Consider the following 15,481-nt stretch of genomic DNA (forward strand, 5'->3'; position numbering starts at 1 on the left):
AGGGTAAACTGATTAAATTTGCTGATGACACAAAGCTAGGAGGGATAGCTAATACTAGAGAAGAGAGAGAGAGGATTCAAAAAGATTTAAATAAACTGGAGAAGTGGGCAGCAACTAACAGAATGTTTTTTAACAGGGAGAAATGCAAAGTACTACATCTGGGCAATAAAAATGTAAAAAGCATATATAGAATGGGAGGAATAGGGCTAAGTGACAGCACATGTGAAAAAGATTTGGGTATACTAATAGATCACAGACTGAATATGAGTCAACAGTGTGATGCAGCAAAAAAGGCAAATGCAATTCTAGGATGTATTAACAGAAGCATACAGTCTAGATCACGTGAAGTCATTATTTCCCTCTACTCCTCTTTGGTCAGACCTCATCTGGAATATTGTGTCCAGTTTTGGGCACCACATTTTAAAAAAGACATCAACAAACTGGAGCAAGTTCAGAAAAGAGCGACCAGAATGGTGACCGGTCTGCAAACCCTGTCTTATGAGGAAAGGTTGCAGGATTTGGGAATGTTTAGTTTGCAAAAGAGAAGACTGAGAGGAGACTTAATAGCTGTCTACAAATATCTAAAGGGCTGTCACATTGTAGAAGGATCAACTTTATTCTCATTTGCACAAGGAAAGACTAGAAGCAATGGGATGAAACTGAATGGGAGGAGACACAGATTAGATATTAGAAAAAACTTTTTGACAGTTAGAGTGATCAATGAGTGGAACAGGCTGCCACGAGAAGTGGTGAGTTCTCCTTCAATGGAAGTCTTCAAACAGAGGCTGGACAGACATCTGACTGGGATGATTTAGCGAATCCTGCTTTGAGCAGGGGGTTGGACCAGATGGCCCAGGAGGTCCCTTCCAACTCTACGATTCTATGATTCTATGATTCTATACTCCTCTACGTGTGAGTTTCTTCTTTATGTTTCTGCACCTTGCCCATTCTGACCATTTTTTACCTCTTAAACTTAGCAATAGATCACCCACCTATACAAAGCTTGATATCTTGCTTATCTCTGTGGTCTGACTGATGGGACCCCCACTATTATAAGAATGAGGCTTTGAGGATTCCTGCTTATATAGAGGCATAACCTTACATAGATGCCACTACTCTGCTAATTGTTAATGGGACTGCTGAGATAACCCATAGATAAATGGAGTGGAAACATGCATGCATCACCTCATTCATATGGGGCATTTCAAAGCCATCTTCCTGGAACCATGGAGGGTCCCAATGGTCGGACACCCAGCAGTAAATAAATTAACACCTTAACTGTCAGGAACACCGCTCTGCACTTGCTCACTGAGCCAGTGCGCGTGTCCTGAGTAAGACAAACTGTGCTCAGAGATACCTATGGAGCGGACAGCAGCAGAGAAGGTGCGTGCTTCAGACCCACAGGACCTGAAGCACGTGACTGCTGGGGGCGTGGCCGAAACCTCAGAGAGCTAGGAGCTGCAGGAAAACTCCTAGCAGGGTAACTACGGGACAAAGTTACCAAGGGGAATAGACAGGAACGTAAACAGATCAGGCAGGGGTCAAAGCATGAGATAGCACGACAATACCAGAGGATTAGACAGAACGGATAGTCAGGACGTAGCCAAGAAGTCAGAAACCAGAGAAACAGATCTACAGTACAGAATCAACAGGCAAACTCACAACGGGGGACAGAACCGGATCAGAACCATATAAGCCAGCTAGAAGACAATGAACATGCACACAGGGGTCACCACACTCAGCCAAAAGCAAAAGTATAAATGACGGGGGTTTGAGTTTCTCAGGGCTATAAGAAGCTCTCGCTGAACCAAAGAGAGGCCACAATGATTACCCCAGGCATGCAGGTAAAAGCCTGCACTGAGCTCAAGACATTAACCCCTGACGTGCAGGTCAAAACCTGCATTGGGATCATGACAGTACCCCCCTCTCAACGGGGGGCCTCTGGACCCCAAGGCATCCCGGGGTATTTTGCATGGAAAGCCCGAACCAGGCGATCTGCATGTACAGACTGAGCAGGGACCCATGAGCGATCCTCTGGTCCATATCCCTTCCAGTGGACCAGGTACTGCAAAGAGCGGCGCACCCGCCGAGAGTCCACAATATGTCCGACCTCATACTCCAAGTGACCCTCCACCAACACTGGAGGAACAACAGACTCGGAATCCTCCTTGACAGACCCCACGGGTTTCAACAGAGATTTATGGAACACATTGGATATCTTTAAGGAGGCGGGGAGATGCAACCTATATGCCACCGGGTTGACTATCTCCACAGTCTCGTACGGACCAATGAACTTTGGTCCCAATTTAGCTGACGGTACCTTCAAGTTGATGTTATGTGTGGAAAGCCAAACCTTCTCCCCCACCTGAAACATGTGTCCCGGCTCTCTCTTTTTGTCAGCAAAATATTTGTATCTCCCCTGGGCCCGAGAGATATTACGCTGGACTTCAGCCCAGAGGTTTTTTAACCGTTGGATGGACCCCTCTGCCCCTGGACAACCGGAATCCACCCGTGAAAACTCCCCAAAATGAGGATTAAACCCATAATTGATTAGGAATGGGGACATGTTGGTGGACTGACTCACCCGGTTGTTAAAAGCGAATTCCGCCAACAGTAACGCATCACACCAATCCTCCTGTCTGGCGGAGGTCAGACACTTGAGAATTTGTTCCAGGGATTGATTGGTGCGTTCCGTCTGACCATTACTCTCCGGGTGATATGCCGACGAGGAGGAGAGTGAGATGCCCAATTTCATACAGAATGCCCTCCAAAATTTGGCCACAAACTGCACACCTCTCTCAGACACCATATTCAGGGGTACCCCATGCAATCGGACCACATGCTGCACAAGCAACCTTGACAATGTTTCTGCTGAGGGTAGTGCTGCCAAGGGAATGAAATGGGCCTGTTTTGAAAACCTATCCACCACCACCCAGATCACGGTATTGCCCCAGAAGGTGGAAGACCAGTAATAAAATCCATGGAGAGATGAGTCCATGGCCTATCAAGAACCGGTAAAGGTATGAGTTCCCCAGCCAGCCGGTTATGCGAGCTTTTGGAACGGGCACAAACTCCACAAGCAGCAATGAATTTCTTGACATCAGACCCCAGTGAAGACCACCAAAAAACCCTGGCTACTGACTCTCTAGTGGCCGTGATACCGGAATGAGCACTCAACCTAGACTCATGAAACTCCTGCAGAAGTCTAGGCTGCAATTAATCTGGAACAAACAATTTATCCCCTGGCCTGGTCGTCGGAGCTAGGAACTGAGCGCTCAAAATTTCTTGTTCCAACTCTGATGAGACCCCCGCCACTACCACCCCTGGAGGAAGAATGGAGGACGGCGGCTCAGGGGGAGACATCGGATCAAAACATCTGGAAAGGGCATCTGCTTTAACATTTTTGGACCCCGGTCGAAAAGTAATGAAGAATTGAAATTGTGAAAAAAAAGTGACCAACGGGCTTGTTTAGGAGTAAGCCTCTTAGCAGATTCCAGGTATGCCAAATTTTTGTGATCCATGATAACAGTGTTAGGGTGAGCCGCCCCTTCCAAAAAGTGCCTCCATTCTTCAAATGTCAGCTTGACCGCAAGAAGTTCTCTATTGCCGACATCATAGTTTCTCTCGGCGGAAGAGAACTTCTTGGAGAAGAAGGCACAGGGTTTGAGATTAGTAAGGGTGGCCGGACCCTGAGACAGCACAGCCCCCACCCCCACTTCAGAAGCATCCACCTCCACAATGAATGGTTTGGACGGGTCTGGTGTGACCAACACCGGGGCGGACATGAAACATTTCTTAAGAGCTGAGAAGGATTCCTTCATGGGTACAGACCAATTTTTTACATCAGCCCCCTTCCGGGTAAGATCTGTGAGTGGTTTAACCAATTGTGAGAAACCTTTAATAAATCTCCGGTAATAGTTCGCAAACCCTAAGAAACGCTGGAGCCCCTTGAGATCTCGAGGCTGAACCCAGTCAGCGATCGCCAGTACCTTCTTAGGAACCATACGAAACCCCTCACAGGACACAATCAGCCCCAAAAAAGACAGTTCCTGTACGAAAAACGATCACTTTTCCAATTTAGCAAACAACTGGTTCTCTCTGAGTCTCTGGAGAACTGTCCGTAGGTGTTGCAAGTGAGACTGACTGTCTGGGGAATACACCAAAATGTCATCCAAATAAATGATAAAAAAAACGGCCAATCAGGTCAGAAAACACAACATTGATAAAGTCCTGGAAAATAGCGGGGGCATTAGTTAACCCTAACAGCATAACCAGGTTTTCAAAGAGTCCTTCTAATGTGAGGAACGCAGCTCTCCACTCGTCCCCTTCCCGAACCCTTATCAGGTTGTAGGCCCCCCGGAGATCTAACTTGGAGAATCATAGGGCCCCAGATAACTGGTTACATAAGTATGGGATGAGGGGAAGCGGGTAAGTGTTCCTAACCGTTATCTTTTTGAGTTGCCGAAAGTCGAGGCACGGCCGCAAACCACCATCTTTCTTCTTCACAAAGAAGAATCCTGATGCCACGGGTGACACAGAAGGCCTGATATGCCCTTTGCGGAGATTCTCAGCTATGTACTCCTTCATGGCTTGGCGCTCAGGCCTGGACAAATTGAACAATCAATGGCACAATCATAGGGTCTATGTGGTGGCAGCGCCTCAGCCTCACTTTCGGAAAAAACGTCTTCGAAATATTTCAGGTACTCCGGAATACCTTCCAGACCGACAGATGACACAGATACGGATTTAACAGAGTTAACAAGAGGTTCCAGGTTACAACATTTATCCTTGCATCCCCACTGAGTGATCTCCCCTGTCACCCAATCAATGGTAGGATTATGGCGTTGAAGTCAAGGCATCCCCAGTACCAGTCCTGCAGGCAAGTTATCTAACACAAGACAGCTTAATTTTTCCACATGAGTGGGACCCACTTTTAGAGAAAACAGTTCAGACCTGAGACAGATACCATCCTTGGTAAGAGGGGACGAGTCAATTGCCACAAGTTTAACAGGATCGTGAAGCCTGACTGTCCCTATCTTATTAAGGGTCATTATCCTGGTATCAATCAGGTTCACAGCTGAACCACAGTCAGCAAAAGCAGTAGTCTGAACAGGACCATTACCAAGTTTCAGCTCCACCTGAAGCACCATTTTTGCACGTGAGGAAAATTGTACCTGAAGGTCTGGGTAGCCTGCTCCACTACTACCCAGACCTAGTCGTTTCCCGCCATCTTGGACGATGATGGACAGGAGGGGCAGTCCTTCTTCCAATGTCCAGATTTCCCACAATAGAAGCACAACTGCTTCTCCCGGCGGCATCTTCTTTCCTTCTCCTCACAGGTGACAGCGCTCACCTCCATAGCCACAGGAGGAGTCTGGGTCTCCCCTCCACTGGGGAATAAAAGGGTTTCAATTTGCATAACACCTCTTGCCCGCAATCTGCGATCCATGCGAACTGCTTGGGTTATGGCATCCTCCAGGGAGTCAGGTGTTGGATGGAGTGCCAGGGCATCCTTCAGATGTTCACACAGGCCTCTACAGAACAGTCCCCGCAAGGCGGCTTCACTCCAAAAGATATCAGCTGCCCAACGTCTAAATTCAGAACGAAACCACTCGGCCGAGTGCTTCCCCTGACAGACACTCATCACCTTGTCCTCAGCCAAACGCACTCTATCGGGCTCATCGTAACTAAGCCCTAAGGCCTCAAAAAAACGCATCCATAGTCTTTCTCTCTGGGGCAGAAGAGGAAAGAGAAAATGCCCAGGCTTGTGGGGCCTCCCTAAGCAGGGACATAACCACCCACACCCTCTGTTTCTCATCCCCAGAGGAGTGGGGTCTCAAGGAGAAAAAGACCTTACAGCCCTCCTTAAATGCTCTAAATTCATTTTTGTCACCAGCAAACGTATCTGGTAACTTAACCGGGGATTCGGGTGGGACTAAAATGACATCTCTATTCCCCACCTGCTGGGAGCCTGCGGAAAGCACCCCCTGAACCGAGTCTGCAACCTGCTGTTGGGACTGGGCCAGAGCTTGGTGTTCCAAACTAAGCTTCTGCAGTGACTGAGTCAAGCATTTCATCTGCTCAGATAAAGCATGCATTGGGTCCATGCTGCAGAAGTGAGGAAAAAAAAGTTCACGGTCAGTTATAATATCAGGAACACCGCACTGCACTCACTCACTGAGCCAGTGCGCGTGTCCTGAGTAAGACAAACTGTGCTCATAGATACCTGTGGAGCGGGCAGCAGCAGAGAAGATGCGTGCTTCAGACCCACAGGACCTGAAGCACGTGACTGCTGGGGGCGTGGCCGAAACCTCAGAGAGCTAGGAGCTGCAGGAAAACTCCTAGCAGGGTAACTACGGGACAAAGTTACCAAGGGGCATAGACAGGGACGTAAACAGATCAGGCCAGGGTCAAAGCACGAGATAGCACGACAATACCAGAGAATTAGACAGAACGGATAGTCAGGACATAGCCAAGAAGTCAGAAACCAGAGAAGCAGATCTACAGTACAGAATCAACAGGCAAACTCACAACGGGGGACAGAACCGGATCAGAACCATATAAGCAAGCTAGAAGACAATGAACATGCACACAGGGGTCACCACACTCGGCCAAAGGCAAAAGTATAACTGATGGGGATTTGAGCTTCTCAGGGCTATAAGAAGCTCTCGCTGAACCAAAGAGAGGCCACATTGATTACCCCAGGCGTGCAGGTCAAAGCCTGCACTGAGCTCAAGACATTAACCACTGACATGCAGGTCAAAACCTGCATTGGGATCATGACAATAACGTGCTAAATTGGGACAACCTCTCCAGTCCCTCAGTCATGCAAGTCTACATGATCCAACATATGGGAAAACTATGAGCAGTTACCAGAAGTAGAATCATCATAGAAAATAAGGGGATTGTCTTGACAGAAAAGCAATACTAATTGAGTAGGATTCGTGTTTTTTGCACCTTGTAAGACAAAGTTGTATGGGCTGATGTCTGCAGAGGCTGATGGATCTTTTTATTGCATCGATGAATGGTACAAGCTTTCTACAAATTTCTATAAATTCCATCAAGGGTTTTTGTAAAGGCTTCTCGTGAGTTTTTATCACAGTGCCCCCTGTCCCCACAATGTTACACCCTCATACAAAAAGAGCAAAATCTGCTCCCAGCTGCAGAGCTAGACCATAGATGATGGTTCCTCTCATCTTGGGAGTCATCGGAGGAGCTGATGATTGTGGTTTAACAAGTAACGACTTTTACAAGTTCCCATGGCCTATCTATAAATAAATCTTTGATCTCCATTTGTAGAGAGATGAAAAGGGAAAAAAATTACTAATTATGTATCTTATCTAAGAAGAAAGGAGCTCACTGATACCAATCAAGCATTTACAACATTTCGGACAAATACAAATATAAAAAAAATAAAAATAATAATAATACAAAAAAAAATGTAAAAGTTATCTGAGGACTAAACTTTGCCTGGGATTTTACGAGCACACCACCGTCTCAATCGTAGCGATTATGCGCACTGCTATGAAGTTTTCTGACCCACTTTATTTTATAGCACCTTAAACCAGGTCAAATGCGGAAAACACCCAGCGTCAGATTGATAATCAGCCAATCAGGGCTCACGGAGAACCGGCTGATTTTTTTTCTGGTAAAATATGGATTTTTGCTAATTACTGTAGATTTACCTTTGATACCCAGAAAATGGAATCATTTGGTAAATTTCAATTCCTGTTGCTTTTGAATATTTTTTGGACAGTGCTGAATTTTTTTTTAGTTATTATAAAAATTTTAGTTTTATTCCAGCAGCAAATTTAATTCTGTTTCCTGTGTATGGAAAACATGGAAACAGCATCAAATCTACATGATATTTATATATAATTGATCTTTGACTTTTCCCTAGCTCTGCCATTGCTGATCCTCCACAATTTATACTGCTCCTATGAGCGTGTAACAACTTGTCTTGACATTTTGACATTGTGACGTCATCAGGTGGGGTGGCACTGTTGAGCATTTTGGATCATTTAAAGGGGTAGTCTGAAACTAACACTGATTAATCTAATTTTTTCTGATATTTTTTTTATTATGAAAAATGAGGATGAATGAACTCATGGAGATCAACATCCAACACTGCGGAGACACCATCACATGTTTCTCAACGCAGTGATTCTAGAGCAATGCCCCCATCCCTTATGGGAAATATGTAAAAACATGCAAAACACAAGCCGCGGAGACACCATCACATGTTTCTCAACGCAAGCAATGACTGGCCAGGTCTTCATCAGTCTTCATCAGTGTGGAGTAGGAAACTGGCCAGTAGGAGCACTCACTCACTGCGTTGAGAAACATGTGATGGTGTCTCCGCAGTGTTGGATGTTGATCTCCATGAGTTCATTCATCCTCATTTTTCACAGTCTTCTACTAGGCATTGCTCCTACTGGCCAGTTTCCCACTCCACACTGATGAGGGACAATACCCCGAAACAGCTGTCTGTGGATGGATACCATGTTTTGGCATAGGTGGTTTCCTTCATTGGAGACTGCCCTTCCCGTGGTTGTTCCTTCCCGGGGAAAGACCTGGCCAGTCATTGCTTGCGTTGAGAAACATGTGATGGTGTCTCCGTGGCTTGTGTTTTGCATGTTTTTACATTTTTTTTATTAAACATTCCCTATTGTTCCCTCACTACTCTCTTTAACTACTTTTTTTACCAGCTTTGTTTGATCTGTCCCTTTACTTGCTGGGATACTTAAATGATACATCATCAGTTGGGCAGAGGCTACCATCTCTGTCGCAGCCTCTGCCTCCACTTTGAAACAAGGCATCACCAGTGACGTCCGTTTCAGGCGCTGAGCTAGTCCCTGTTGTTGAGCATGTGAATTCTGATGTATGCTCACTAGGCTGTGTTACTGTTGCAGCCTCTGTCCCTACCCTGAAATAAGTCGTCAGTGACATCCATTTCAAGGGCTGGGCCAGGGCATGTGTCAGTTGTCAATTCAGATGTTTACTCACTTGAATCTGTTCACTGTGCAATATTCTCTTTAATACACTGTGACAGTGCACTCCCTCGCCTGTAAGAAGATGAGACAAGACAGAATCAGCGGTGTGCGGTGCCATTTATGGCTGGAACTATCGGGGCTGTCACTAGTGCTAGTGGGGAGATTTCCCCTGGGAGGGAGAAACCATCTGGTCAGACAGCAGGGGTGCGAGGTACTTAAGGGGGCCTGAGTGTGGGAACAGAGCAGACTTGGCAGGAAGGCGACAGGAGGCGATTGACTCCCTCTCCACAGCTCCCACTGATGACTCCCCTACTTCTAGACCTCCATGTACCGACTTGAAAATTATTGAATTACCGTCTGTTAGCAAACCCGTGGATACTGTTGTTTCGCCTGGGATACCGTTGTCACAGCCTAGAGACTTCTGTGAGAGACCACAGACTGCTGTGGATAGTGCACGTGCTTGCGACCCATGCCCAGCGCCATTCCTGGGACATTCATCCAAAGAATTGTTTCCACGTTACAGAGCACTAAAGACATAGAGGACTGAATCCTTCAGCACTGTCGGGCGGCAGTGCTATTTCTTCCTGCGGAACAGAGCCAGAGACTTTGTGTATAACTTGCGATGTCGCCTAGAGATATTCTAGCCTTCCCCCTGCCAGAACTCCAACCGATAAGTGCACTGTTGTGTTTTGCATGTTCTTGTTACCTTTTATCATTGCCTCCCTGCGAGTATTGCTGTGATCGATTGTTTAGTAAAAACTGTTAACTCTTCTCTGTCTCCGGTTACTCACTGCATCAACCGAACTGCTTCCTACTCTTACACACCGACTCTGATAAGAAGTGACAAGCCGATAAGAGATAACACTGTCAGTTCACATTGTAAGGAGAAAACCCGTCAAGAAAGAAAAGCAAAGACCAGCCCCGCCCCTGAAAGTGACATCGGTTTGGGGGGCAGGGATGGTCCCTGCTTTTCCTGCTCATCAGCTTCTCTCCCTACAATGTGCACTGACAGTGCGCTCTGTTATCAGCTTATTACTTTTCATCATAGCCCGTGAGGGAGCCCGCTGTCACTATGCATTAAAAAGAATATTGCACAGTGACGAGATCCAAATGAACATACGTCAGAATTGACAACTGACACAGGCCCTAGCCCAGCCCATGAAATGGATGTCACTGACGCCTCATTTCAGGGTGGGGACAGAGGCTGCAGCAGTGACCTAGCCTCTGTCCCTTGATGATGACTCGTTCCCTCCCAACTTTGTTTTTAAGTTGTCAGGAACAATAGTTGCTCTTTCCATTGTCAGAACCTAACAGGCAAATAAAATAGCTGACTGCTGAGGATGGTGTTGGCAGAAAAAGAGACCCCACTAATTACATAATGTCAGCACAGAGTGCTGTGTGTGCCTCTACTACATTATTCTCTAGAAAGGAGGGTTAGTGGTGAATATAGGAAATATAAGAGTTTATATTCTGTCTCCAGGCAGAAATGTACAGAGCCAAAAGTGCACAGGACGCAGTTTGTCAATTCTGCCCGTTCATTTAAATGCGACCTTACTAGTGAACACCAGTTACTGTGACATTTCACAAGATTTTGAAATGAGATGAAGACTTCGGTCATATGTATGATTACTTGTTCTGCTACTTTATCGTGTATATTATATTTCAGTTTTTACACATTTTTCTCTGTGTACGATCAATGAATCGGAAGATTTTACCTACAGATTTGGAATTACATGAATGTACACAACTCTGCAGAGCTGGAGAACTTATGGGTTAACTTTTGTTAAGTCCAAGTGGGTGTTAGCTAGTTCATAGTGTTCACTGGGGGCGTGTACTTCTGCTTCCTGTATGACACTGACCAATCATAAGCAGACCAATCATAAGGACCTGTGATGTCGTCATCTGGGCCACATGACCACAGGTCTAATATATCCTTAGTGCTTATTTCGGCTTCTCACTACTGCTGGCAGGGCCTGTGGTCAAGTGACCCTAATGACATCATCACAGATCCTTCTGCAAAACTCATTATTGGTCAGGGCCATACAGGAAGTAGAAGTAGATACCGCCCCCTGGAACCTAAATCTAGTAAAACTCACTTCAACTTATTGTGGTTTCCCAGGTCTATGTGTCTTCAGACTTATGAATCTTCACATTGATGCACCACATTCTCACTAGACATTCCCAGCCTCATATGATACATGTTAGGCGTCGGGTTTCTCCCTCTGCACAGGAGGAATCCCCAGTCTTGCCTTCTGCGACCTCCCATTCAGTCCTGGCCACAGAGGAGCCTGCTCAGCAAAGACGTCATTCGCGGCGTCTTGCTCAAGCTAGTGCTGTCGGGTTGGTTGCTGTTGCCATTCCTGGTTCAGCTATAGCAGCCTGCACTAGCCAGTGGCTAGCAGCTCCTGGGACTAAGTCCCTCTTTCGCTCCACTGAGCATGCCCGTGGCTCAACCTCTCATTGGAGTTCAGGGGTCACATGCTCAGGTACCGTGCCTGTTCCAATTGGACCACATGGAAGGTCGCCGCTATAAAAGACTCACATGGCCACTTGGCCATGCCATAGTTGAATGTCAGTTGAATGTGTGATGATGGATGCATGAGACTGGTGACTGACTCATTATGACTCCCTCCCTCTGGTTGTGCTCGTTATAGGGTTTAGAGCTAGAGTCAGCGCCAACGGGTGGCTATGCTCTCGCCACTGTGCTCCTAAGTGTCAGCACACACTAGAGTCCGGTGGTGTCGTCCTGTACGAGGCACTACCGTAACGCGCCAAGTCGCAGCACCTGCTAGTGCAGAGCCGTGCGCACTTTGTGCGCTGGTTAGCCCATGCCTGGGCTATTAGTGGCGCATGCCAGAGTGGTGCCGTGCACACTTGCACGCTACTTGTATATTACTTTCTTGCTGGCACCGCAGCCGCGGCGCCGAGTGCTGGTGGTCTAGAAGGACCCTATCCCTTTTCTCTGGGGCAGGGTCCTGTGACTTTTTAGTAGCGCTCTCCCTGCCGAGTCCTGTGAAGTTAACAGGCTCCGGCATTTTCTCCAGCGGCTCTGTGAAGTAACAGAGTCCGTCCCTGTGTACACCGGGTCAGTGGTTAACCTGCCGGGGTTCAGTGAGCGCTCCACCATTACTGAGCAGCAGTTTTCCATCTCTGCACGGTGGACCCCGGGTTGCGATCGCACTTCCTTATATTTTATATTTAGTGCGGCGATATGCAACCATAACAATACATTTGTAGTAAGCGAGGTGGCACACGTCTAGTAGGAATGTGCCCGGGAGTATATTTATGGCCTACTTGCAGTCACATGACCAAACGGTCTCGCCACCAGCGAGTATTCTGATAGTGTGCAGTTTGCGCACAGTGAGGACTCACCTGTCTGCAGTCACATAGACTTTTGTGCTGAACCAGGACAACCCCTTTAACTAAAGTTAACTCAGTAGATGCCAAATATTTGATTGCTAATATCTCTGCAACGGAACGGCGAAATAATATTAAAAAAAACTAAAAATAAAAGGTTTCTTTTTCTCCACGACCACTATTACATTGTGTGGCCATTTCATCATAAAACATTTGGTAACAGGTCGTCCTTCTTTCTATGCCGGGGATTTGGGACTCTGAGTCACGAGACCTGTATAATAAGGTTTATGAGAAGGATTTTGCACCCTGTGGATGTGTGCGCACTTTCGCAGTAACTTTTTTCTTTTTTAAACTACATATTTAATGTACAGGAGGAAGCCGGCGATATCCTGGAGGAAGTCAGCGTCTGAGAACCACTCGGGATTTCGGTTGCTCTGACCACGGACGGCGCCTCGGTTTTTAATGCGACTTTCTCACACATTTAGCTTTACAGCCTCAAAACCGACACAGCAGTTTCCTGAACTAAACAGACATAGGAAGAAAGCCGCGCCGCAGCGACCCCGATAATAGCGAGTACCAGGAAAGTGTAAAAATGTGATAAGAAGGCAGCGGTGACGGACAGGACCAGGTGTCACTCTAACTGTACCGGTGCTAGAAAAATACCCACCACTAGAGGGGGCTCAGTATCTGCTTATTCTTTATTCTGACCTCAAATCACTGATCTGACCAGGACTCGGGCAGATCACACTGGATCCATCAGATTGCGCTAATTATATGCAGATTACATGTCACACACAACACTTAGAGGTGGGACACATTGATCAGTGACGGCAATCTATAAATGATGCCACATACCACATGCCTGCCAATCACACGCAGGGCACATGACATAGATGTGCTACTAGGATATTAATGTCACTCACAGTCCACTTATATACTGGACACAAACTGCTCACACTCCACTTACATATTGGACACATGCCGCTCACACTCCATTTATATGCTGGACACATGCCGCTCACACTCCACTTACATATTGGACACATGCTGCTCACACTCCACTTATATGCTGGACACATGCCGCTCACACTCCACTTACATATTGGACACATGCCGCTCACACTCCACTTATATATTGGGCACATACCGCTCATACTCCACTTACATATTGGACACATGCCGCTCACACTCCACTTACCTATATTGGACACATGCCGCTCACACTCCACTTATATACTGGGCACATGACGCTCACACTCCACTTATATATTGGACACATGCCGCTCATACTCCACTTATATATTGGGCACTTACCGCTCATACTCCACTTATATATTGGACACATACCGCTCATACTCCACTTATATACTGGGCACATGCTGCTCACACTCCACTTATATACTGGACACATACCGCTCATACTCCACTTATATATTGGACACATGCCGCTCACACTCCACTTATATACTGGACACATACCGCTCATACTCAACTTATATACTGCGTACATGCCGCTCACACTCCACTTATATATTGGACACATGCCGCTCATACTCCACTTATATGTTGGACACATGCCGCTTATACTCCAATTATATATTGGACACATACCGCTCATACTCCACTTATATATTGGACACATACCGCTCATACTCCACTTATATGTTGGACACATGCCGCTTATACTCCAATTATATATTGGACACATACCGCTCATACTCCACTTATATATTGGGCACATACCGCTCATACTCCACTTATATGTTGGACACATGCCGCTTATACTCCAATTATATATTGGACACATACCGCTCATACTCCACTTATATATTGGACACATACCGCTCATACGCCACTTATATACTGGACACATGCCACTCATACTCCACTTATTTACTGGACACAAACTGCTCATGCTCCACTTATATATTGGACACATAACGCTCATGCTCCACTTATATATTGGGCACATACCGCTCATACTCCACTTACATATTGAGCACATGCCGCTCATACTCCACTTACATATTGGGCACATGCCGCTCATACTCCACTTATATATTGGGCACATGCCGCTCATACTCCACTTACAGTATATGTTGGACACATGCCGCTCATACTCCACTTATATATTGGGCACATGCCGCTCATACTCCACTTATATACTGGACACATGCCGTTCACACTCCACTTATATGCTGGATACATGCCACTCATACTCCACTTATATACTGGACACATACAGCTCATACTCCACTTATATATTGGACACATAGCGCTCATACTCCACTCATATATTGGACACATACCGCTCATACTCCACTTATATACTGGACACACACCGCTCATACTCCACTTATATATTAGGCACATACCGCTCATACTCCACTTATATATTGGACACAAACCACTCATACTCCACTTATATACTGGACACATGCCGCTGACACTCCACTTATATATTGGGCACATACCGCTCATACTCCACTTATATATTGGACGCATACCGCTCACACTCCACTTATATGCTGGACACATGCTGCTCACACTCCACTTACATATTGGACACATGCCGCTCACACTCCACTTATATGCTGGACACATGCCGCTCATACTCCACTTATATATTGGACACATGCCGCTCACACTCCACTTATATATTGGGCACATACCGCTCATACTCCACTTACATATTGGACACATGCCGCTCACATTCCACTTATGTACTGGACACATACCGCTCACACTCCACTTATATACTGGACACAAAATGCTCACACTCCACTTATATATTGGACACATATCGCTCATACTCCACTTATATACTGGACATATGCCGCTCACACTCCACTTATATATTGGACACATACCGCTCATACCCCACTTACATATTGGACACATGCCGCTCACACTCCACTTATATATTGGGCACATACCGCTCATACCCCACTTACATATTGGACACATGCCGCTCACACTCCACTTATATATTGGGCACATACCGCTCATACCCCACTTACATATTGGACACATGCCGCTCACACTCCACTTATATACTGGACACATACCGCTCATACTCCACTTATATACTGGGCACATGCCGCTCACACTCCACTTATATATTGGACACA

This window comes from Dendrobates tinctorius, unplaced genomic scaffold (assembly GCF_039654945.1).
Source record: "Dendrobates tinctorius isolate UK_male_01 unplaced genomic scaffold, ASM3965494v1 ptg000196l, whole genome shotgun sequence".
Classification (NCBI taxonomy): Eukaryota; Metazoa; Chordata; class Amphibia; order Anura; family Dendrobatidae; genus Dendrobates; species Dendrobates tinctorius.